Below are 20,430 nucleotides of genomic sequence, written 5' to 3' on the forward strand. Positions count from 1 at the left end.
CTTTGGACCCCGGAAGACTCTTAATACCTTCAGGTGCCAAAGTCAGCAGGGCAGCACTTTCCTTTTCACTTTCCAGCCTATTAGTTGTAGCTGATCCCATCTTGTCCTTTTTAATAAAGAAGGGACTCAAAATAACACAACTGGCTACTGATTCATTTCTTTAGAAGCTATTAAATCACAAAAAGTAGAATTTAGCTAAGGGAGCGCTTCCTCCACAGTAGCGCAAAGATAAGTAGTATGCTATCCAGGCCTGATAGAGACAAACAAAATTGATAGTACTAGGATATAAATGTTTGTTCACCAGGATTGACCAGCCATTAGGCTCATCCCCAAATAACACTCCTCTAAGAGGCAGCTCAAGGGGCAGCACAGGGTCACAGCCACCCTTAGGCCCTGGTCTATCATTAAGTTCCTTCTGCTCTTAAGAGCAAAAGCTTAATTCTGCCAGGTGGTCAAGATGGCCCCCAGGAAACAACTATCCAGAAAACAAAACCCCAACAACAACAACATAAACAATAACAAAAACCACTGGTGTACTTAAATAATCCTGGTAGGATTTTTGTTATGTAAATTTCCCTTCTGCCCAGGGGCCAGAGTTGTGATACCCTGTCTCCATTTAAGTGTTCAAACCTGGGTCAATATCTAAGAGATTTAAGGATGGCTGTGTATGTGGAATGCATAAGCCTAAGGTGTACATAAATTATGAAGGCCTTCTGCTCAAGGCCAGCTCCTCTTTGGATGCTAGGCAAAGGCAGACACTATAAAGAACATTTGTTTTTGTTTATCTCTAAGTGTGTGGAGTGATTCCTCACTGGGAAGACATACTTCTATGACACTTTGACTTCAGTTATCATCCCGTATGTGCTGGTGCCTGCTGAGGTGACAGGGTGGCACCTGGCTTCCAGCTGTAGAAGAATATTGCTTAGGATAAAGTCCTTCCCTCCCCCAGGGCTGATAGCTAAGCAATCCCAGCTCTGATTTGAAACTGTGCCATAGTTCAGGGGTAGCAGAATAGAAACCCCTTTTAATATAAAGACATATCAAAGGAGAACTAAAAACGTTGGTGTTGGGGAACACAAATGTCATGCATAACTAAGTTTCTTCATACGAGTTTACAGCAATCAGAACCACCAGGCTGCATTTTGTGGGAACTGGTAACTGATTTTCTCAATTGCAACAGGGGTTTTACTGTTGGGGAAACAGCCAACAAGGCTTTAATAATGAAGTGATAATACTAGAGAATTAATATAGCTTCCTAGTGAGAAGTCAGTCCAGCCCTTAGTGATTAATAAAGGGAAACTTATTTATTAATATTGCAAGTCAACTTCTGGCTAATGCCCTGAACAGAAATTCCCCTCAGCCCGTGTGGCCCGAGTTACACTTTGAGCACTTAAAGATGTTTCACAGAGACAGAAGTTCCAAGGTTTGAGTATTTAGATGAACGAGGAGATTTACAGGGCAGAATATTGCCATAGTTATTCCAAGTCAGAGCAGAGTTGCTTTTCCCAGGCAGCTGTTAACCAAGGCCACCCTGTCTGGCTGGCAGGAAAATGCTCTTTCTGATAGTAAACCCAGACTTAGTGTTAATGATGATTTAGTGGCCGTGGCCCAGTGCTGTCCCTTTTGAACGGTTTTTCGAAGGCACGTTCTTTGACATGGGGATGTCCTAATGGCCAGCTGTGAGACAGAGCTTTTTGTTATGGGACTAAGGTTCAATTCGAAACTATCTTAGTGAAAAAAATCTTAACAGGAACATATTCCCAGTAATCTTAAACTTTGATTATGTTAGAGAAATAGACTTTTCCTTTCCATAGCATTTTCTAAACAACTTTATCAGATCCATTGTGACATCGATTTATTTTCCTAGTTTCTTCTCTATCCCTTTAATGGAAGAGTAACATTTCTCAAACAAATAGATCTGTGCATTTTGTTATTAGAACTAACTTGGAATAAGTTTAAGAAAAGAAAATTTCATAAACCTTCACAGACATTGAAATTTCTTGGCAATCAGAGCCCAGATCATTACCACCATGTTCTACCCAGGAAACACCTATCCTTGGGGATTGACCAGGTACTCTGCCTTACAGATCTTAGGTGCTGCAAGGCAACTTCTGCATGGAGGAAGATTATTATATCAGGGGCTCATGACTTATCTAGAACACCTCCTTTTAGCCAGTGAAATTCCAATGTATCTCTTATTTTCTGCTTCCATCTCCCTCAGAGTCCTGAAATGCAGGATGTCCATCACTATAGGAGAAAGACCTAGGAAAGCAAGCATTAATTCAAGAGGAGAATTGAGGGGAGAACTTGTCTTTTGAAATGATAAATGTAAGAAAGTGTGGTGGGACACAAGCCTGCCAAGGTCCTCTAAGCCCAGAAGGGTAGAAGACAGTCACAGGTCCACCTGGGTTCTCCAGGCCCAGCCAGGTGGAAGACAGCCATAGGCTTGCTTGGGTCCTCAAGGACCAGAGAGGCAGAAGACAGCCACAGGCCCACTTTGGTTCTTACTGAAACACCCACAGATCGTGGACCCTCACGCCCTGACTCAGGAAAGGTGCCCCCACCAAATCACTCACGAGAAGCAGTCTTGATGTAAAAGCATGAGGCCTTTTATATTCTAAGTGCCCTGGGGTCCACAGTCATGTACCACACAGGGGTAGAGGATGAGGACCTTGAGGGCAGAATTGAGATAGCTTTTATAGGATTACAACGAAGCCCGCACATCATAAACCAATCATCTCACAGCATCCAGAGCCCACGCAGTGCAGACCAATCAATTTAAACCATCCAAGCCCGCACTTTATAGGCCAATCAGTTTCCATAGCCCCAGAGGTTTGAATTGGCGGGTTCCTGGGTGGGGTGACAAAGCTCACCTACTCACAGGTCCTGTCATAAACAGCAAAGAATGTAACCTTTCGCCTATTTACTGGCTGAGGGCAGGGTCTGGAATTTAAGGTTTAAACTTCTAGCTTCCTGGGGTCATTGGAGAGTTAGGCTTTATTTTTCCATCCTTACATTACTTAATGGGCTGGCTGAAAACAGACACAGGCCCACCTGATTCCTCCAGGCCCAGAAGAGTAGAAGATAGCCACTGACCTACCTGGGCTGCCCAGGATGGCTGAACACAGCCACAGGTCCATCTGGGTCCTGAAGGTTCAAGCTGGCTGAAAACACCCACAGGCTTGCCTATCACCTGGGACTATGATGACAACCCAGACCAAGGTGCAGCTGAGGGCCACATAGTCTTGCTGTAGCTGGGGTTTGTTTTGATCTCTGAGACCCATGCTACTACAGGAGGCCACAGAAACAATGTGTGCTGAAATGCAAAGGCTATGTTGAGCTATTACTACCTTTTGCTAGTCCTGGAGAGCTAGCATGAAGTAACAGAGCTGGACCCATCCCTCACAGGAGAGCTGCCCCAGTGGCATAGGTGTAGAGGAGCTGGCTCCAACCCCTTGCCTGAGGGGGGTAGTCCCAGCGGCCCAGACTGACCAATCAGTTACCACTTAGACCCACATCCAGGGCTTTGAGTTGGCCCAACCCAACATCTACCACATCTCTGACTTGCCAGAGTGCGTGAAGGGACTGGTCTTGCAGAACCACAGCTACAGGATCTCCATGACTCCAGGCAACAGCAGGATATGCAAAAGTTTTGGTGAGGTTCTAGTATTGACAGTGTCCCAGAAACCAAAGGCCTTGAGCAGACCAATAGCTCATTGCAATGAACATTTGCAAGTAAAGCTTAATGGGCAAAAGGGTATACTGTTATACGATTTATGAGGAGTGGTAATGATTTACTGTCATTATAGTACTAGAGTTTTAAATTAAGTAAAATATTTAGTTATATTGTGTAGTCATTTGTTAAAGAATCCATGTCTTAGGCTGGTTTACTTTGATTTAGAAAAGCAATGCACACACACAACAAAAACAATAGATGATTTCTTTTTCTAGTGCTTGTCTATCACACTTTATAAGTGAATCTATCACTTACAGAATGACTCAAGACAAGGATTCAGTTAGTGTCCCTGAAATCCTAAAGGTCACTGACTGAAGTCCTCTCAAAGGAGCATTTACAATTGACTGCTAGGTATAGCCAAGTGTTTGATTAGCACCAGGGAGAGGGCATTATTCTATTTACTTACTTATTTTATGTATTTAGTTATTATTTATACATTTTTGGTTTTTTAGGATAGGATTTCTTTGCGTGTCCCTGACTGTCCTGGAACTCGCTCTATAGGCCAGGTTGACCTTGAATTTAGAAATTGGCTTACCCTGTCACCCCAGTACTGGGATTAAAGAATTGTGCCACCTTGCCCAACTGAGGAGAAAGATGTCCTTACATTCAGGTGAGGCACTGCTCTTGGAACTAAAGTTACTAAAAGCATGACTCTTCTGAATTTCTGAACAAGTTGCTTTGTCACCACTACACAGTCCATTTTCTGAGGCCAGGGAGACAGTTACCATTTGAGTAAGGAATGAGAGCATCATGAAAGGTGATGTGACTATAAGAGGCCATGTGTGGTTATTGTGTGTGCATAGAGACCTCTGCTATCTTTATTAAGTTTCTTAAGTCTGTGGATTTCTTAATATGTGAGTTCTATATTTGGTTTTCTTAAGAGTCTCAAAAACAAACAAACAAACAAACTCTTATGATGGAAAATTGCTAAAGAGTATTCAGCTAAGCCACAAGTTAAAAAAATCAATACCAGCAGTTGTAAGTTGAAGAAAAATGGTGTTCCCAATTGCAATTCTCCCTCCCCAGCTGTTTTGGCTGAGGAGAAACAATGCTAAGTTTAAAAAACAACTGCAAGACAACTCTATGTCTACATTACTGCACACAAACTCCAATATGACTGGAAATAAGTAGTACTAAACCAGAGTCGGTAGAGACTGTAAGAATAGACAATTTGTACTGTAATTGAAGTTTAGAGTGGCTGAGAAGAGCTTGTTGTTTGATCACAGATTTAACCTCCAATTAGGCTCAATTCCCCTAACAAAAGTAGCCACCTCTGACTTAGTAACAGGCCATTGGGCCCATCCGTGTTGGCAGTGCAGGGTTTTAACCATTATTAAGTCTTGACCTGCCATTAAGTCCCCTGTACTCTTGTCAGGAAAAGCACAACAAACAAATCACTACTGAAGTTAAGAAAGAATTCTTACAGTGTCTCTTTGGTATAAATCTCCCACATACCCACGTGGCCAGACTTACAGTCTTCCCGTCTGCTTAAATTGTTGTAAGTGTATCTTGAAGCATGCTGAACTCATAAGACCATGGTGTATATAAACCAGCAAAGTCTCCTATTTAAGGCTGCCTTCTATTCAAGCATCAGCCAGAGCTTGACTCACCCTACCATTAAAGAGGTTTCTCATTTTTCTTGAATGCTGGAATGGGTTCTTACTATATTTCTTGCAGTTGCCATTTCCAATCTGAGAAAAATTCCTTATCTTCCCATGATTACTTAATTCTTTCATTCATCTGCTCATTAACAAAATGGCATGGCATACACTGTGTCCCTGCCCAGAGGCAGAGAGGAAGGCAAGGATGGTAAACACTGCCCAACAGCAGAAGGCAGATGGCCCACACCAAAGCTGGAAAGGGCACATATGCCCATTGAGATTTCACTAATACTGAAGCATTTAAGCAAGAACTAGTAGACCTCAGAGAAAAGTCAGAACTGCAGGTGCAGATTTAACAGTTTGTGTGCTAAACTCTACCTCCAAATATGGAGTTCCCGACATGCAGAGTCTGTGATGATCCCTCCTGCATTTCTGTCACTACTGGGGAATATTTGACAAAGTGAGGCTATGTTATGAACATTTCTTTCTGTATTCTGTTCTTTGGAAGCTTACCACTAAGTCAGATGGTAAAAGGAAGCAGAATTAACTTCATTCTCCTGGAGACAAGACACTGAAAATTGTGTGGATATACAAAACCAACATTGGGAATGAAAATATTTTTTATAGAAATACTTTGAGGCAATGTTTTTTTTTTCCTATATGGTTTTGCTTAATAATTGCAGTGGAATTTGCCCCAGACAATTATTTCTGTGGTTTCCAGTAGTGATGTTTTGGTTAATTAGTAGTTGAAAAACATTAAGAACTCTTGCATAGGACAGAAGCAATTATAGTCACCAGTGTGGACTAGAACAATATTGTATGGAGTCACAGTGCTCTCTCTTCACTAATACTCAGGAGTTCATTTCCATATTCTGATGGACTTCAATTGGTTTGAGTGTTGCAGAGTATTTCTTTACACTGTGTGAAGATATGTCACTCTGATTAGTTCAATAAAGAGCTAGGCAAGAACAGGTTAAGTGTGATTTCCAGAACAAAGACCCAGAGGAAGCAAGATGGGCAATATGGGGACACCAGGGAGATACTGAAGAGGTTGGACATACATTACACAGTAGAGGTGATCAAGCCATGTGGAAGAACATAGATAAATAAAAAGCAGGATCATTTAAGTGATAAGAGCCAGTGGGACCAGCTTACACTAATGGCCAACTTTTTATCATTAATAAGAAGTCTATGTGTTGTTACTTGTGAGCTGGTGGCCATAGAAAAAGCATGCTACATTAGAGCACTGAAGGGTGCTTAATGGTCTCAAGCATAGGTGTGTCAACCTTCAGTAAGAGTGCTCAGTTGTATACACAGACTTAGCCACAGGGCATGAGGGTTCAGTGGTCTCCCAGAGCCTGAAATAGATGTTTGCAAGACAAAGCAGTTCTTCATAAACTATAAACTCATTCCCAACTCCAGCTGTCAGTGTAGAGCTTTCCAGACTTACATCTTAAATATAGAATGTGCCACAAGTGTGCAGTAAGTAATCGGCCTAATCTTTTCTGTAAGTTGCTGTCTGTGGTTTTCAAAAACATAGTAAATTTCTAGCAATTGAAAATGCATCTCTATGCCCAGCCAGCTTCACTTCTGCAGTTAAAAAATCAGTCTTCAATTGTTCATGCACATCACCTCATGTCTACCCCTTGATTGGCAGTCATTGGTTTTAGGGACCTGTAATCCTTTTGTACTGCAGGATACCTTGCCACCTGATTCTTTTTAGTCTCATCAAATGTAAAATTAAGACTGTAAGCATAAAAAAGCTCCACCTCTGTCAGGATCTCAGCGAGAGATGATCATAGCTAAAGAGCATCTAGTCCCTGCTACCCTGAGCTGCTCTGCAGGGAAGCTGTTTTCTCAGATTAACAGCCTCTGTGTTTTCTACTAAACATACAGAGTGACATACAGAGTATGTTCTCTCCTCTATGTGTTCTATAATGATAGAACAAGCAATGAAGAGCTGTATTTACTAATGGAGACACCAGGTGGCTTGTTTAAAAACAGCACCATTAGACCATGGCAAACTATTCCAGACATTTCCTTGACACAGTAACCATACTAACTCTAAATCAAATAATCCCTTTGTACCACTAAGGAATCTTAGATTTGAGAAGAACTTTTGTCAATATTTGCATAACAAAAATAACTCAAGGGTCTTTTAGAAGGAGTTACAGTAGGAAGAAATGCCATTTTTTTCTGATATGTACACAGAAGATGAGTGAGTTTGTTTAATAGTATATTTTAAAAATACTATTTAAGATCAGAGGCCCATGCTTTAGTCTGTCATACTGTTTGTTTGCAGTTAGAAACTTCAGATAGAAGATTCTGTAAAATGACCCAGCAATGGAAGTAGTTGAATGAATAAGGGAAAATTCATTACAGAAGATGGATGAACATACTACTTATCTCATGTGTGGTTGAGAATAAACATGGCTCACATATGTGACCATCTGCATTAAACTTTCAGTAATAAACCCGAACCAGCGGAGAGTCAATGATTGTGCAGCCATTGGTTAGAAACCAATGTCTACTTTATGCCAGCTAGTAGTGAAGAAAGCACAGGCGGTGGTGGACAGTTGAGGGTGTTGCTGACTTCTCTGCTTCTAGATGACATGCTCTGTGAGTCTAGAAGTGACCAATGCAGAGTCACAGAACCACACCCTGAGCCCAACTATCTGGCCACCTCCAGTAGTTGCTTTTATAACCCCAACAGAAACAGAACTAGTTTTATATTGCAGCAGCCCTTGCTGAAAGTCAGTGAGGAGGAGTCATCATTGGCTTTTAACTTTAGAGTTTTTGAATTGAGGATACTCCGGAAATAATATTTCCTCTGATGAGATTTCCACTGTGTTTGTTGGCATATGCAGATCAAGTGCCATTCCCAAAGATAAAATAAGAAGGGAATATGGGCATTTTCTAGGAAAGCTACACTTCGGTTGGCACAAGATTGTGGTGCTGAAGATGAGGCTGTTACCTCAGTGGAAGTTTGGAAGCTTATGAATTGTGAAGCAGCGCTGTTTCTGATGTGCAAGAAGTTTGCCAACAGTATGAAGAATGGGCATTCAAATTTATGAAGAGATCTGACACTGGGAAAGCTAAAGTGCAGGCATTAACAGAGGGCTGCTGGCATGAATATTTGAATATGTACAAAATACCAACTGTTTAGATCCCAGAGAAAACTTTTAGGTGAGAGTGAAGATGTGGATAAGAAAGAAAACACAGTTATTCATGACCATTCCAATAATTAGTAAGTCAATTTCCCTTTCCTATTTTGGCTGTATTATTTCCTACCTATTTAGTGATACCAATTTTAAAGTTCTACTTTAAAACTGAGGGGACAAGATACACCTAAAATATGGATGGTATCATTCCCTGGCTTAATAAAAGTCAGAGAACTGAGTTGATAGCAGCATTCATCTCCTTCTGTTTCCTCACCATGGACACAGTGTGATCAGGCACCTCTTAGTTTTACCCCCACACCTTTCCCACCATGATGGACTGTACCCTCACCTTGTGGGTCCAACTCATCTCTTTCTTCCTTAAGTTGTTTTCCCAGGTATTTTGTCGGAGAAAAGTAACCAATGCAAAGCCTAGCACTGATAGAGTTGGGGCATGGCTGTGAAATGCTTTGGGAAATGGTTTGTGGAAACAATGTGGGTGAGATATTTTTTGTAACTGGACCTTTCTCTCCCACCCTCCAGTTCCTGAATAATCACTCAGAGGATTGATATTAATTACAAACTCTTTGGCCTATAATCTCAGGCTTACTATCAAGTAGCTCTTACAACTAAATTATCTCATTTACATTATTTTACGCTCCCCAGTAATCCCCTGGCATCTTACTCCTCTGGGGGCTACTTGGCATCTCCCTGACTCAGCCTTCTTTCTCTCTGTTTGGATTTCCTGCCTAGCTATACTCTTACTGGCTATTGGTCAAATCAGCTTCTAAGCATCTAAGGATATCTTTAAACCCAGATTTGAAATTAAAATACCTGTATGTTGGTGTAGCTTACCAACCCCCAAAATCAAATGCTTTTCTATAGTTACCTCATTAACAGTCAAAATAATTCAAAGAAAACTTAATAGTATACATAATCCAGACTCTCTGTATTTTCTACCTTTACATGGCCTGTTATACTTACTTTTATTACTCTATATCCCCTTTAAAGACCTCGTTTATTATCCTTAAATTATTTTTTAATCCATGACCCTGTGTATCCTCTTTCCTATCTCTCTCAGGCCAATGCACACTTATCAAGCACCCTGTGATACATTTGGAGGCCTTTTTATTATATGGATCTGTCCTTGTTGTGTATCTGTAATCCTTTTCTGACCACTGTTTTAAATGGTTAAAGAGGCTGCTACAACCAGAGCAGCCACTTTGGCTGTTGATTCTGCCCTGCTAGGGTTTTCAACATGCAGGAGTACCAGAGAGAGTCATGTCCCCGTCCCCCAACTCTGTGAAGCAGGACTAAGTAGCATGCAGCTGTGCTCTTTGGGCCCAAGCTGTGTTCTCAAGCCCACACGCAGTGACTAGGAGAAGCCTGCTTTTAGCAAACCAGGAAGACATGCTAGGAAAGTAGGCAGACCATTCCATGGGCTGGGGTCCTGGGCAAATAAAAAGGAAGAAGTGGGTATAATATCTTATCTTCCAGTGTCTCTCTGCTTTGCTACTGTGACACAGTGTGACCAGCTGCCTCTGCTTTCCTACCTACAAGGGAGTATACAGTCAGCTCTGAACCAAATACCCTCCCTCTAGTTGCTTTTGACAGGTATTTTGTTACAGTAACAGGAAACATGGCTACAGCACCTTCAGACCCCTTTTGCTACCTTCTGTCCTCTTCAGTTCTGCTTCAGATTCATCATTTAAAAAAATAAATAAATTTTCTATGGTCACTTTCTTGCTGGTTTTCAGTTCAGTTTTACAATGGAAAGGCAAAGGACAGTGACTGAAAATGAAGTAATTAATTAACTATTAGCATGCTGTAGAGTTATGTACCTTATAACCCAAAGTCTCAGGAGGCTGAGGCAGGAGGATCAGAAGTTTGAGGTTACCTTGTTCTAGAATAATTTCAAGGTCCTAGCTGTATGAGACTGCTTCCATATGCAAAAAGAAAGAAGCAAAGAGAAACAAAAACACGTGTTATACATTTGACTTTGTTAGTGTTTTTATTGCTTCAATGAAACACTACTACCAAAGTGAGTTGGGGAGGAAAGGATTATTTAGCTTATTTCCACACTGCTGTTAACCAGAATGGAATTCAGAACAGGAACTCAATTAGGGCCGAATAGTGCAGGCAGGAGATGACACAGAGGCGATGGTGTTGCTTTCTGCCTTGCTTTCCCTGGATTGCTCAGCCAGCTTTCTTCAAGAACCCAGGACCAACAGTCCAGTGATGGCACCACCCATCATGAGCTGAGGCTTCTGTGTTGATCACTAGTTGAGAAAATGCCTTACAGCTGGATCTCATGGAGGCATTTCCTCAGCTGAGGCTCCTTCCTCTCTGATGACTCTAGCTTTTGTCAACACAGTATTAGCCAGTGCCATATTAAAGCCACATTTACTTGCTTCTTAAGTGCCACCATGTTAAAACCTACAATAGTGTTCCCCCACAGAGATCTTGCTTATTGAAATGTGTTTCAAACTACTAAGTGTTCAGAATTCTTGAAAAGCCTCCTTCTTAAGAGTCCTGTTTGCTATTATTAAACTTGCCAGTTTTGTGGGTTATAAAAAAAAAAGTTTTATGAGAACAGAGAAAGCTAGTGTTATTCTAGCTACCATGTGCATAAGCTCTAAATTAAAGTTTATCATTTTGCATTACTCGGGATGTGGTATTACAGTAAAAGCCAACATGATGGGTTTAACAGACATTACATCAAATAAGGGAATTCAGAGTTAGGCAAACAATAACACTACAAAGATAGGAGATCTGAGACTCTGGTCTTTACCTGATCATGATTAGCTTATGGTTCAAGGAGACTATTACACCTCAGCCAGTTTTGTTATTGTTGTTGCTGTTGCTTGCTTGTTTCTTTGTTTGTTTTTTTTTGGTTCTTGATTTTTCCAATTTTTCCTGTACTGTTTCTCTTCTTTCTTTTTATTTCTTGTTTATTTTCATTCAGACAGTTACTGTTTCTGAGTGAAGGTTCTAGAACTCTTATGCTAAGCTGACAGGGGCCCTGAGAGCATTCTGTGATTCCCTACTTACATCATAAAATCAAATGTAGGTCTATGATAATGCCTTTCACATTCAAAAACATGCCAAAGTGTTTACCACGACTTCTAATTAAATCAACAATTAGCTTAAGGTACAAGGGGACTGTCTTGTACAAAGACATGGTCCCTGTGCAAAGAGGGACAAAAAAGAGATATTTTTGTAATATTCTCCTGATTTTTTTAAAAAGGAAGTTACAAAGGAAAAGTAGCAGAGCAATGTAGTTCTTCTTCACTTACTTTATAAGAGCACAGTTGTGTTTTATAATTGTCTGTTAAGGTTCTCTGATCCCATTTGATGAGTCAGCTAAAACTTCATCCATTATCATTTAATTGCAAGTGCAATTTTTTTTATTATATAAAAATAGCCAAAGCCATGAATAGCTATTTTGTTAGGAAAATAAAGGGTGACAGACATGATGTTAAATCTGATTTTATCTTATGAACCATTGCAAATAACACCTAAATTCTTTATTGTTCTAATTTTGGTCCTAATTGAAGTTTCCCAACCATGAGATGGTATGCATTAACTTTACTAATTAACTTCACAGCAAGAGAATCCATAATCTTAATGATATTTGCTGTTCTATTTGTTCTATGCAGGGTTGTTCTAGAATGACCTTATGTTCAATTTCCTCCATCAAGAATTCCACCTGTGCATTTGAATTTCCTTTTAAAAAGCACAGCAGCTCATCTCTCAGGAAATTATTCAAGCTGTTCTCTGGGAAGCAGCAAGCTGCTTTCATTGAAGTTAGAATCCATCCTCTCCTTTCAACAGCCTAAGGTTTTCAGTTGGTGGCCTAACTCTCACTAAAATCATTAGCGGTTTATTAAGACAAATAAGGCTATGTGTGTGGAAGATTTTGAGAGACTGGGCAAGTTTGGAGGTCATCATATCCGCAGGTTCCTAAGAAATCAGTTTATGGGGACAGCACCTCATGTCTCTCTACTTTCAGCGCGTTTAATGTGATAACTGCTACTGGCATACTGTACTTTTCACTAAGACAATAGAGTAAGCATGACCATGTGGGAATAGTAGACATTCGAAGCCACAGGTCACAGGCCATAAGTGTGATTTTCTGTGACCAGAAAAGATCTCTGAAACTGAATGTGAACAACTTGACTTAGAGCAAATGATGATACCAAATTATTATATATTAAATCAACTCTGGATGGGGGATTCCACACAGATCTGTAAGGATGGGGGTTATTGGAAACACAATCTCATTTTTATATGTTCCTAAATTGAGACACTGGAAAATATCTACTTTCTTCAAAGACCTGTTCTCATTTACGGAGAGAATGAACAAACTTGTCTTATTCTTAATTTTAGTTGCCCTACTTCAAGTTTCTGTCCATTTAAGTTGATGTTAGTTATGGGCTTGCTACAAACTGTCTCTATTATGTTGTGGTAATTATTGAGAAAATTATCTACTCCCAGATTCTCTAATTTGATGGAGTACGTTTTATGATGCTCTGGATTTCCTCAGTGTATGTTATGTCTCCATATTTGTTTCTGATTTTGTTAATTTAGATATTTTTTCTCTGCCTTTTTGTTAATTTGAGCAAGGGTTTGTAGATCTTATTAATTTTCTCAAAGAACCAACTCTTTGTTTCATTGATTCTTTGTATTGTTTTCATTGTGCACATTTCATTGATTTCAGCCCTGAGTTTGATTACTTCTTGTAATCTACTCCTTCTGGGTGTGATGTCTCCTTTTTCTTGTAGAGATTTCAGGTGTGATATTAAATTGCTAGTATGAGCACTCTGTAATATTGCCATATGTTACCGTGACTTTCCAACCAACCTGGTCCCAGAGCCTTGTCAGGCCCAAATAACACAGAGAGACAGTGTATTAATTATGAAACTGTTCGGTGGTTACTAGTGTTTCTTATTGGCTAGCTCTGTATTAAATATTAACCCATTTCTATCAATTTGTGTTTCCACATGGTCTTAACTTACCAGAGAGAGGGTCTGGACCTCTTCTCTCACATTCTACATCTTGACTCCTCCTACTACATCTCCCAGAATCCTCCGTGTTTCCTAGTCTTGCCTATCTTGCTTTCCTATAGGCCAACAGTGCTTTAGTCACTAACCAATAAGACAAAGATATTTACAGAATGACATCTCCCATCATCGCCTCTTTTCTGTCTAAATAAAAGATGGGTTTTACATTTAACATAGTAAAATAAACTCTAGGACTGACAGAGACAATGCGTCTGGTGAGTCACCTGAAGTTTTCTGTAATGTTCCATCTTTAACCTATAAGCCATAGTGTGTCTGGCAGACTCCTCGACTAAGCAGGAAACTTTAAACTGTCCACCTGTATTGGCAGTTTGTCAGTCACTTTTCTCTGTGTCCTGCAGAATGTCTGGCAGACTCTTCCAAGAAGCAGGAACTCTATAGCATTGTCCATCTTAAATTCAGCAGTCCCTTTTCTGTGGGTCCTGTATGTCCAGTTTATACAGCATAAAGTAAAACTGTCCAGACAAGAGCAGTATCTTTCCCAAATGGCTAGTCTTGCCATATTGGGAGAAACTCCATAACAAGTTTCTTCGATGTTCATCTTCTTTTGTGAAACAGGTGGTATTGCCAGTGTATTCACTGTCAAGAAAAAACCTAAACTATTTGAAATGCCATATTTTGTTGGTCTTTGAATGGTTTGAAGAATGCCCATCCATTTGAAATATATCTCTATAAAAACCTAACAACCCTACCTATAAATTTTGACTATTATAAGTAACTATCTATAGTCTGTACTAAATTATACATTACATTTTAAATGGGCTATATAAACACAATACTTAAACAAGAAGAGAAATATACCCTGTGTCTTCAAAGCCTGTAGTGGCAGATTAAGTCTCATGACAGTGTCCTATATAAGCTAAAAAAGACAAGAGTGGATTCTCACCAAGAACCTTCAGGAAGCAAGGCAACTCTACTGGCTGAGACCAAGTAACACACTCCTGACTGTAGATGAAAAGTGCATTGTTTTAAGTCACTGAAAGTTTTGTGATATTATTCCAGAAGCAATAGGAAACTGAAGTAGCTTTCCTGGCAATGCCAATTGGCAGAGTTTGGAAACCGCTATGATGTGCCCTTTGGCAGGCTAGTCTTCCGGCCACAAAGGGACAACACTATTTTCTTACCTTTGATGTTTTTGCCGCTGAGGGCCAGCTGCCCAGCCTTGTTGCTCGCCCAGCCATATGAAGTCCCTGTGTGAGAGAGAGTAAAGCTGTGAGTGCCACCTGTAGCCACCTGAGCCAGTGGGATTCCCTCCAGGGACTTCACCTTCTGTGGGCCAGCCTCACAACTGATGGTCTTCCCCAGGCCCAGCTGCCCTTCGCTGTTATTTCCCTGAAAAAACTTGGCCATCTACAAAAATAAAGAACATTTCGAATTGTACGCCCACTGAATTACCATGATAGTAAACACTATCACACTCAGTTCCACAAAATAAACCTATCTACATTTGAAAAAAAAAGAGAGAAATATACATACCACAAAATTGACCTTAAATTTGTAACAATAAATGAAAATCCATCCCAAAACAAAGATTAATTTCCATACCATAATTCCCTTTTCACCTTTAAAAAGAGATTGTTATGATCATTAACCATTTATAACCAACCACATTTAAATGAAAACAAACATTTGTAGACAACATTTGGGAATTTGGTGCTGTTCTTCCCAAACTGCTTCCTGCTGGTTGGGGGAATGCTGTAATACCATGCATGGGGAGCCTAAGATTCCTGGCTACAGTCTGAAAGATTGCCTTTTCCCAGCTTTTTCAAATGCTGGATCACCTAGGACACCGTTTCAGGGTATCTTGCTTGATCAATCCATGTCAGTCTGGAAGGAATCCACAGCTTTTCATTTTCTGTGGAAACAAATATAGAAATTCTTTTCCCCAGTAACCTGCTCTCAGACTTAAGTCTGAAGTCAAGGCACTTTTAAAACATGTAAATTGATAATCAAGTGTATTTTAGCAGTTGTTGTTCCTTCCTTAGCAATTGAGCAATTTAAAGGCAACACAATAGCATATACTATCCAGACTGTGTATTTTCCATCTTTAGGTGACTTCTTTATTACTCTATTTCTTTTACTTTTATTTTCTGTGAACTTTTGTCTGTCATGAAATTCCCTCTGTGCACAAGATTTGCCTTGAAATCACATTGATCTGCTTGCCTCTGCCTCCTGAGTGCTGGAATTAAAGGTGTGTGCCACCACTGCCCAGTCACTTTATTTCTTTTTATTTTCTCTCCCAAGCCTATGTACATTTTTAAACATACTGTAAAAAACCTTTCAGGTTTTACTTTATTTGCATCTGTCTTTTCTGTATATCTCTACCTTTTTTTCTAGCCACAGGTCTTGTTTCTGCTAAACAGCATTGTTAGAATTAAAGCAACTGCTGGTTTAGCTACTTTTTTTCCCAATATAGTGGGGGTATGCTTCCGGCCAGCACTAAGAGCTGTGCTCACTGCCTTGGTCTATACTGCCATGAAGCAGCATGCTGCTGGCTTAGAGATGTGGTCACTGACAATGCCAGCTGATCTTACACACTATTGAATTGTTACCAAGTCCTCTTAAAAGAGCCTTGTGGTATTTTGCTGCTTATGCTGAGTCAGGAAACCACCCTTAAAGGAGTTGCACAAGTCTCTGCTTGTTTCTCACAAAACAGAGCCCACCCCCCCAAAAAAATACTGCTACCAAGAAGACTTCCTTGTCTCTGTTCTTTTGTTTCTAAAATCCTTTTTATGCTTTAATCAAGTTTTAAGTGGAAGTTATTAGTACACACATTGTAGGTGTCATTTTATTATGAGAACTTTCATGCCAGCTTGGTCCCACAGCCAAGTCATTTCCAAATAATACACGGAGACACTGTATAAACTATGGCCATTTGGTTATAGTTTCTTATTGGCTACCTCTGAATTAACTATTATCACATTTTTCTATTAATCTAAGTATTTCCATATGGTCTTGACTTACCAGGAATGCCAGTCCTGCATATCCTTTGCCTGCTACATCTCTGCAGAGAAGAGAGTGATTTCCTGTTTGTCCCTGCTTATATTCTGATTCTGCCCAGCTACATCACTTCCTGCCTGTCTGTACAAACCTCCAGACTTCTATGGTTAAAAAGTGGCTGTATCTGTCATGCTACATCACTTCCTGCCTGGCCAATCAGTATTTTTATTCATCAACCAATAAGACAAACATATATATATATATATATATATATATATATATATATATACATATATATATATACACACACACACACACACACACACACACACACACACAGAAGAACATTCCCCATCAGTCATGTAAATGCTAAGTGCCATGAACTTGTCTCTTAAAACCACATTTATTGTATCTCACAAGTTTGGGTATATTGGGTATTTATTTTCATTCAATTATAGAAGGTCTTTAATATTTTCTTGACCCATTTTTTCATTAAGCAGAGAGTTGTTCAATTTAAACAAGTTTGTAAGTTTTCTGTTGTTGATATCCAACTTTAATCTGTGTTAGACTGATAGAATTTTGGAGGTTATTTCAAAAATCTTGTATCTGTTTCAAAAATTGTGGCCAATTTTTGAAAAAAAAAATCCATGAGGTGCTAAGAAGAAAGCATATGAATTTGTGTTTGGGTGAGATGTTCTATAAATATCTGTTAGATCCCCTTATTTCTTAATATTTGTTGCTACAAGCTGAAAGATCATACAGTAATTAATCATCTTCATTTCATAAGACCAACACATAAGAATTAAGAATTCTTCTAGAGGCTTAAACCAGGATACAAGCCATATTGGAATATAGTCTTGTGAATGAATTGGCTATTTCTTGCTGTAGGTTCTTCCTGTAGCTTATTCCCCTCTGTAACAAACTTGGGATTTACCGCCCAAAGTTTAGCACTAACTGATCATCTAACGGAAACAAATTCTCTCATGCATTTGGAGTTTACCGATTATATTCCCTAGTAATGTGTAAAACCTGTGCTCCATTAACAGGCCCTAGTTTACTGATTCCATTCCTTAGCTACATGTGAGAGCTGTCTCCCACTATCAGGTCCTTGTTTCCCTCTGCTATGTAATTATAGATATCTTCCTTCCTGCAATTATCCTTATTGACAGGCATTTGGTCAGTGTTTAGGGCCCAGGCAAAAGAATTCCATCTAAGACATTCCCAGATATCCAAGGACATGGAATTACTACATGTGCAAAGCTGCTGATTCATAGCTGCCTAGATGGATAGAAAAAATAAGCATGCACTGGTTTTGCCTTGTTGGCAGATAGAGAAGGGATAACCTAAACTAACCCTGCAATAACAGATTCTCAAACTTCTTGCATTCACCTTCATGCCAGTTTATTAACCCAAGATCTCAGCTCAAAGATTTACTGCTCCCTTCTGTTTCCCCTAAGAAGATAAAGACAAAGGGAATCAGCCCATTTGCTCATCCTTAGGAAAAAGTAAACTTTCCTGAAGGCCTGTACTGCCACTGAGAGCAGAGCACCAGGAGGGCCAGGTTCTATTTCTTGTGCAAATTAAACTTAGATCTTTTCTTTGACTTATGGTCCTAAGCAGTTGGCGCTAAAAGCTTCTCATGGAAGATCTAGTTTATTGCTCTGTGTATAAATCTTATCTGCCTTGCTGACCCCAAGAACTCAAGCCTCACATTGTGTTGCAAAAAGAATTACTGTTGCAAACATTTATATACCAGCACCTGCAAGAACTGGTGAAGAAATAGGAATATGGAGATATGTTGAGGAGCAATCACATGTTAGTTAATTTTTTCTCTCAGACTTGCTTAGTTATTCTTCCTCCACCAGCTATAGAGTCTTAGCTGGATCCTATAAAAGATCCCAAAGGGGGGCTGACACCCCAAAATATCCCAATAATTTTTTGTCTCCAGTATTTCTGTTTAATTTTTGTCTAGATGACCTATCTAGTGGTGAGAGTCTCATGCTATTGGTGTGTAAGAGTCATTATATGATTTAAGCTTCAGTATTGTTTCTTTTACAAACTTGGGTACCCTTGTGTTTGGGTGGAGATGTTAAGAATTGAAATGTTTTCTCCATCTGTGGTAACTGAAAGTTTTGCTGGGTATATCATTCTGGATAACATCTGTAGCCTCATAGAGTCTGTAGCACATCTGTCCAGGCTCTTCTGGCTTCCAGAGTGACCATTGAGAGAACCATTGTGTAATTCTAAGAAGTTTACTTTTATATGTTACTTGGTCTTCTTTCCCTTGCAGCTTTTAATATTCTTTCTTTGTTCTTTAAACTTAGTGTTTTGATTATGTGTCAAGGGGACTGTCTTTCCTGGTCCAGTCTATAGGCATCTACTTCTTCAGGTTAGGAAAATTTTTTACTTAATTGAAAATATTTTGAGGGCCTTTGAGCTGGGGTTTTTCTGCTTGTCTTTTCCTGGTATTCCTAGATCTGGTCTTCTCATAGTGTTGCAGGTCACCCTGCTCAGACACCCCTTGGGGGAGGGGGTGAGAAGACGCAGCACCAATGACTCAGGTACTGGGAGTCAGTGATTAACAGAGCATGCTGCAAACTCATTTATTAAGGAGGTTAGTCCTACCTTTATACCCCCTCCCAAGGTCCCATTGGTTCAGGCAGCTGACTCTGCAGCTTTGTCCTTTCCTCATTGGTGTCTCTGGTCTGGTGTCTCCTTGTCAGTAGTCTCTGGATGTAGAGGCAGGCTTGGCTCAGAGAGAAAATGCCTGCCTTGCATGCTCATATGTGCTGGCCTGGGCAACTTATAAGGGTGATTGACTTGGGAAGGCTGGCCAAAGTCTCCTGCATATCCGTCCTTTTTGTGTGTTTGTTTGTTTGTTTTTTAATGTGCCTACTTGGAGTTGAAGTTCTGGCTTCTGCCTCATTAGCACCACCTCAGAGATCATCCAGCATGATAGACCATGACTGTCTTAGGTTTGCCTGCCTTGCAGGTTCTTACCCATCACTGACTACTGGCTCTCGAAGGATGACATTTCTGGGAAACAGGCACTGGTGGGAGGAGCATCTATTAAACTGATGCCTCCGGAATATCTGTGAGCAAGGCCCAAGAGACATCCCAAGGAGGACCATGTTCTAGGTGTTGAAGTGCTATGAGAATCTGGAGTGTGGAAATACACTGTAGGAAACACTTAAAGAGAATGATTAGTAATAAGACAATACCCCAATCAAAACATAGGAACAAGAAGTTTCTCTTATATTACAGTATCTCAGATTTCTTGCATATTTTCAGTCTTTATTGTTAACTTTTTTTGACATGAGTATCCATTTTGTCTTACCTTCAATGTGTGAGATTATCTCTTCTGTCTCTTGTATTCTTTTGGTGAAGCTTGTCTCTGTAGCTCCTGTTGGAGTTTCTAAATTTTTCATTGCCAGAATTACTCCAGTTTTGGTTTTCTTTATTGCTTCTATTTCTATTTCAGGTCTTGAACAGTTTTACTTATTTCCTTTCGCTGTTTGTGTTTTCATGGATTTCTTTAAGGGAATTTATTCATTTCCTATTTAAGGGTCTCTATATATTCATAATGCTGTCTTAAAGTTTTTTTCTTATGCTTCATCTGTGTTGGAATATTAGAGGCCTGCTGTGGTAGGATTGTGGAGCTCTTATGAAGACATAGTATCCTGACTGCTATTGATTGTGTTTTTATACTGGTGTTTTTTAGGCATTTCAGATATGAAACATTATAGTTTTAAGTGCTGATATATGCTTTTGTCTTTGATGAGTGTAAATATATTATTATTATTATTATTGTCATTATCATTATTATTGGTTTCTGTTTCCTGTCTGAATTTTAGGAGAGTATGTTGGGTATGTATTGCCTGGTAGGAAATTTTGCTGTGGACCTGATATGTGTG

The sequence above is a fragment of the Phodopus roborovskii genome, unplaced genomic scaffold, assembly GCF_943737965.1.
Source record: "Phodopus roborovskii unplaced genomic scaffold, PHOROB, whole genome shotgun sequence".
NCBI lineage: Eukaryota > Metazoa > Chordata > Mammalia > Rodentia > Cricetidae > Phodopus > Phodopus roborovskii.